The sequence below is a fragment of the Diadema setosum genome, chromosome 3, assembly GCF_964275005.1.
Source record: "Diadema setosum chromosome 3, eeDiaSeto1, whole genome shotgun sequence".
In the NCBI taxonomy this organism is placed as follows: Eukaryota; Metazoa; Echinodermata; class Echinoidea; order Diadematoida; family Diadematidae; genus Diadema; species Diadema setosum.
This window is the reverse complement of record NC_092687.1, coordinates 31,718,235-31,724,835: the sequence shown is the minus strand read 5'-3', so window position 1 is coordinate 31,724,835 and position 6,601 is coordinate 31,718,235.

Genomic DNA, 6,601 nt, shown 5'->3' with positions numbered 1-6,601 from the left:
GGACATGAGCTGTGAAGAGAGAAGTCAATATTGGGATGTTCAATGGACCAAGGGGGACTGGGATAAACATGCATTGGTTGCAGCTTTAGGAAAGTGTCCGTAAGCGGCTTTACTCGGAGAGCGAAAGGAAGTTTGTTTTGTGGCCATTTATTCGAAGAGTATTGCCAGCAGTTGACAATGGCTTTTCGGACGGGGTGAAGTGGGGACAGTGTGTATATGTAAGCGCAGTAATTGAAGGCGGCCCTTTCACGGCGTATATGGAGTGGTGGTTCGTTACATTCTACTTGAAGTGCATGCAGGGCGGTGGATGGTAGCGCGCCGGTGCATATTCGAAGGGCATGGCCCTGTACTGTATCTAGTTTGCTTGAAAGGAGCGGGGATAAAGAACCATAGATTTCACAGTCGTAGTCGAGATGAGGGCGAACTAGAGACCGGTAGAGTAAGAGAAGGATTTGTGTATCGGCGCCCCAGTTTGAACCAGTTAGCGAACGGAGGAGGTTTAACCGTTTGTTGCATTTCATTAAGATGTCTTGAACATGAGGGGACCATGACAAGGAGTAATCAAGGGTAACCCCTAGGTATTTATGAGAAGGAACGACTTCAAGCGGAGCGTTCTGGAGACGAATGCAGAAACCTGTGGGAGAAACTGGGCGAGAGTGAAATATAACCACTTTAGACTTATTAGTAGACAGAGAGAGTCCATACTGTGTCATCCAATCAGAGATGCTATTCACATCGGACTGGAGTTTTGTATTGATGTGACGAAGACTGGTAGAAGAATTCCATAAAGCGATGTCGTCAGCATACATAGACACGTTTGATGCACAATAATGTATAATTTCATCAATAAACAAATTGAATAATAGAGGACTAATGACGCTACCTTGCGGGAGGCCAGCTTGGCATGTACGAATGTCTGAAAGTGTGGAGTTTATTTGCACCTGAAAAGTTCGTGAGTCCAGAAAACTTTGTACCCAGCTTAGAAATCGGCCTCGAAGTCCCATTGAGTATAGTCTGGAAAGCAGTACCTGATGATTAATAGAGTCGAAGGCTTGACAAATGTCAAGAAAGATAGCGACCGTATATCCTTTACTGAATAGGGATTTCCTTACTTCGGATTCTAAGCAAAGGAGATTATTGAGAATTCTACGATGTCGGAGGAAAGCTGACTGATGGGAAGAAATTAAATCATATTTATCAATAATGTACGAGAGTCTACGGACAATCATACGTTCCATGAGTTTACATACAATAGGTGTGAGAGAAATTGGGCGGTAGGAGCTGATGGAGTGTTTGTCCTTGCCAGGCTTTAGTATGGGCTTGATAATGGAGTGTTTCCATTGGGGCGGGATCACAGACGTTTCCCAACTCATGTTAATAATCTCTAATAGAGAGCAAAACATATTGTCATTTAAATGGCTTAACAACTGTTTGTTGATTCCATCGCCCCCAGGGGCTGAGTTTTTGGAAGCTTTGATCGCCATTTCGAGCTCTTTGGGAGTGAAAGGAGCGTTGAGAGGAGAATCATTGTCATGTATATAGGATGGGGGTTGGGAAGTAAGGAGAGGGAGAGTGGGAGTTAAAGAAGGCTTTTGAGAGAAAGCAACTGCCATAGCATTGGCGATACAGTGGGCGTCATGAGTATAAGTATTGTTTATAAGTATGGGTGGGAAGGTACTCCTGGTGTTATTGTTAGACAATAGTTTTACTTTGCACCATACATCTGAGAGTGGGGAAAAACGGTTCAAAGTGTTGCAAAAAGTAGTGAAATGAGAACGTTTGGCTGATATAATGGTGCGCCTGGCTGCAGCATTTAATTGTAGATAAGTGATTAAGTCATCGTAAAGATATGACTTATCAAGCTTGCGTTTGGCACGATGACGGTCGCGGACAGCTCTCGAACAGGCCGCCGACCACCAGGGAAGAGGTGGGCGACAGGTCGGGGTCTGGAGGGGAATAGAAGCATTAGCAGCTTGGGTAATACATTGTAGAAAAAGATCATACAAATCGTAAATATTTGCTGGACGGGAGCTGTGTGAATGATGTAACAATTCTAGTTCACGCTGAAATAATTCCCAATTGGCTCTTCGAAAAGCCCAACGGGGCGGAAGATTGTCATGATTTTGAGAGGAAGCGCTAGGTATGGAAAGTCGCTTTAATGGCAAAGTAAAATGAACACTGCAATATATAAGGTAATGATCACTCCCGAGGGAAAACGGGGATACCGACCAGTTACAGTGGGGGGCTAATGACGGAGGAACAAGAGTGAGGTCAATTGATGTGGAAGATCCTCTAGCAATGTCAAAGCGTGTTGCTGAGGAATCGTTAAGCATAACAATATCGTGATCATTGCAAAATTCAAATATGACTTTTCCGTTGAGGTCCATAGTGGTTCCTCCCCATGCAGGATGGTGGGCGTTAAAATCTCCTCCAATGACATAGTATGGCAGGCAGTCGACTGTAAGTGAAAGTAAATCTTGTGTGGACAATCTTTTTATGGGATTGTAAAAATTTATCACAGTGACAGAAACATTTCTATACAGAATATTGACTTTTAAGCCCTCTAGGTGAGGGAAATAATGAACATTGCTGAAATTTACGTCTTGATGAATAAAAATTGCACAGCCACCTCCACGTGATGAGACGCGATTGCGCCACAGAGCAGTATACTTAGGAATGGAGAAATTTGTGTCATCGTGACACCAGGTCTCTTGCACGAGGATAACATGTGGGGGAGAAGGGGAAGAGCAGATGTGTTGAGTCAGCTCCGCGCCATTAGAGGGGAGCCCTCTGGCGTTCCACTGCCAAATAATGAGGTTCAGATCCATTATTGGTTCTGGTGTAGGAGTTCGAATATCTTTTCCTGGGAAACGACCACATCGAAGCAAGTGTTTGCAGATTGAACAACTAACATGATTCTCTTGTGGTCAGAATCAGCCGCATGAAGATTGTTGATAACTGTGCTCACAAAGGAGACTAGTTTTTCTACTAGGAGAATGGATGTTGTAGGAGGGAGTTGCCGTTTGTTAGTTTGAGTGGAGGCCGTATTTGTATCTGTGGGGACTGGGAGGCTTCTGTGAACCTGGGCCCTGTCAGTAGCCTGTTGGGGTTGAGTAAATGCATGGGTCACATTCACAGTGGTAGGATGGGAGCGAGAAGTAGTGATGGAGGAGGTGGTAGGGTTGGACTTGGAGTTATGAATGGGAGCAGGTATGGTGGATTGAGGAGGAGAATCGGGCACATGAGGACCTGGGAGATGTTGCGGGTCAGATTGATCTGGGTTAGAATTCATAGCCTGGGTGTTGGATTGGGTAACCTGTAGTTTTTTGGCAGCTTCAGCGTAGGAAACATGATTCAAAGTGGAGTAATTTTGCACTTTACGTGCAAGTTTGAACTTTGGGCAGCCTGCGTATGCCGCGCTATGGGGGCCCCCGCGTCGCAGACATTTTGGATTGGATTTGGACGGGCAAGAAGAGAGATCATGGTTTTCTCCACACCTTACACAACGCTGTTTAGATCTACATGTATCTTTTGTGTGACCAAACCTCTGGCAGTGAAAACAGCGAGAAACAGGGGGAACATATACACTTACTGGGAAAGTTTCGTAGCCAATGCACACTGATTCTGGAAGTGAGGGGCAGTCGAAAGAGAGAACAAGTACATTGGTTGGGGTGGGACCATCGTTTGATCGCTTTGAGATGCGCTTAACTTCGGTCACATCCTGGCCCGCCAGCGCCTCCTTGATGTCTTGTTCCGTTAACTCGGGCGAGACGCGTTTGATGACACCTTTTAGAACAGGAGAGAATGACTTGTCGTTAATGACACGAATTGGGGTTTTGCAGAATTCATTCAGTTCCATAAGAGTACGAACCTGTTTAGGATTGAAACATTTGATAGTGAAGGATTTTTGTTTGCGTTGGACTTGAGACACTTTTCCTACTAGCTTGTTTATTTCACGTGCGATCTGGATGGGGTTGATGAGAGTAATGTTTTTGACTGTGCCAATGATAGTTACATGCGGGTTGAAGGGAGGACGGGTGGGTGTGTGAAACAGATCAGATTCGTCATCGGAGTAGGGTTGGGAATTCGGTCGTTGTCTTTTTCGTGATACTTCAATAAAGCCAGTGTCGCGGCTAGGAATCGGAGTGGGGTCAGGTTCTATCTCTGAGAGGTTGTTGGGGTTTTCTTCGGAGTCATTAGCGGGAACAATGAGGGGAGGGACGTCCTGAATTCCAGACATGGCCGCCATTGTGACGGCCATGTAGGGAGAGGATCGAGTGGGGATAAACAATAGAGTGGGGCAGGGAGAGGCGAAATGAATAAAAGGGAAAAGGAGGACTAAAGGCGCACCGGACCGAATACGAAGAAAAGGAAAAAACCAGGCAATGACAAGAGAGACCAAGCGATAAGGAACTCTAAAGAAAGTCTGAGGCCTCTCAGTTATAAAGTAAATAGGTCGGATAGTATAGAACAAAGGGAATTACAAAAGAGAACGCGTGTATAGAGGAGGTGAGAAACAAAATGGCAGCTACATGTAGCTACACACTATAGCTTTGGCAACGTGCAGCGACCGAACACTGCAGTTTACACAAGTATACACAGAATCAGAAGTATTTTGACACCTGGGTGTAAATACACAGTGGATATATAATAACACAGTAACAGACAGATAATACTTTCCTTTCACAAATAAACTACAGGTGAAGTCAATCAAAGATATAGATATATGGATAATACTAATAGTGGATACTATAACTCAAAACAGAGGAAAATAGGCCTACACATCTAAGACAAAAAGAAAAATAATAATTAGACAATATACTGTTCGCTACAATGAATGATAAATGATCTTACGAAGTATATAACATCAACACAACAAAGTAGTAAAGTAAGTGATAACATGTATAAATCACGGTAACTCAAACTGTATAGGGCGGAAGCTAAAGAGCAGCGGACGTGCACTCACTGCGACAGGCTGTGCAAAGCAGTGCTTAACTGCCGTGAGTCGAACAACTTACGATGATATGCGTTGTCCTTTGGGTTCAGATCCGCAGTCAAATTTCAAAACAAGTTCAGCAGAAATGTGTCACATAAGGATCAAATAAATGAAAAACAGGCTCACTCATATGATCAAGAAGAACAAACAATATTAATCAAAGCTGAAAGGCAGAAAATAGATGCAAAATTCGGTTAATAGTACAAGTAGAACAGCGAGAGCACCACGGCACGTCCGCACCCTTCGACCTGCAAGAATAGTATAATTGTGTAAAAGTAGTGAATCAATCCAAAATCAATTTTAAGGAAGAAAACTATAACTATTACCCCCATCTTTATACACGATAAAGGATTATCATCCAATTTGACTTTGTGGTAATGAAGAGAAAGTGGATCTTTGTATGAGAGCATGTCAGGAATACCTTCCTTCCAAGTTGTATGCAATGACTGTGTTCATAATTCCAAGATCAGCCATCTTCTCCGGACATAACAATGGGATCAGAGATCTCACTATGGACAGGTCGGGGTGTCTGAAATCTATTGTACCTGTACCACCCACTTTGTATTATGCCGAATTCTATAGGCGTTTGGTTGGGATTACATTCTATACCCCATGGCGCTCTTCCCGTGGCCTTTTGGTGGGTTTGGCTGCTGCCTTTTCAGTCATAATCTCGCAGCCCTTTTGATCATTTTGTAGCAGCCCTTTCCACTCTTGGATCGAGCTTTCCCAATCGTTTGGCTCTAGCCTTCTCGATCACTATCTATTGGCTGCAGTCTCTGACTGTCCAAACTTCATACAGGACTTCAATGAAAACAGCTGCTAATATTCTTTCTTCCTGGATTTAAAGAAAACACTGATTGAAATCATTTCCGCGACATTACACCTGTCGTTTGGAAACTTGGGAGTTTATCACATCGAAGCACAACACTGTAATTGCTGTTCTGGGTTCTGTGGCTTCGATGGAGAAGGTAAGTTTACTATGCAACCCAAAGTGTGAACGTTATGGAATTTTCCCTGAGAATTGTGCGCGGAGACTGAATCAGATTTCTTTGTGAGTAAACTGTAAATCACTGAATAGTGTAGATGCCCTATCTTTTAAACAACAGAGTCAATAAGAACGATTGTAGTACATGTATGGACACGAGGGAATTTCTTAATTTCGTTTGAAACAATGAATGACTTGATGTAGGTTAAGCAAACTGATATACATTCCATGTTTTTTGTTAGACCATGCTCGGCCCATGATAAATGCAACAGGGCTGCACGGACTAATAGATTATGGTAACCAACAGGAATAGTGCATCCAATCCAACAGTAACCAATCTCGTTTGGTTCAAATATCAACCAATCTACATTGGTTGCACATTTAACCAACATGGATTGGTTAGTTTAACCATAGATTGGTTAATCTAGTATGGGCTATATATATGATGCAACCAATCCACATTGGTTGAAGGGACCAGTGATATTGGTTGGGATTTAACCACATTTCATGAATAAAATACTACGACTGGTGAGTGCCACACGTCATATTTACGGCTAATTTCATATCGTACTCATTAGCTAGACTATAGTGCACACTAACGATGACGTAATGTTAGCCTA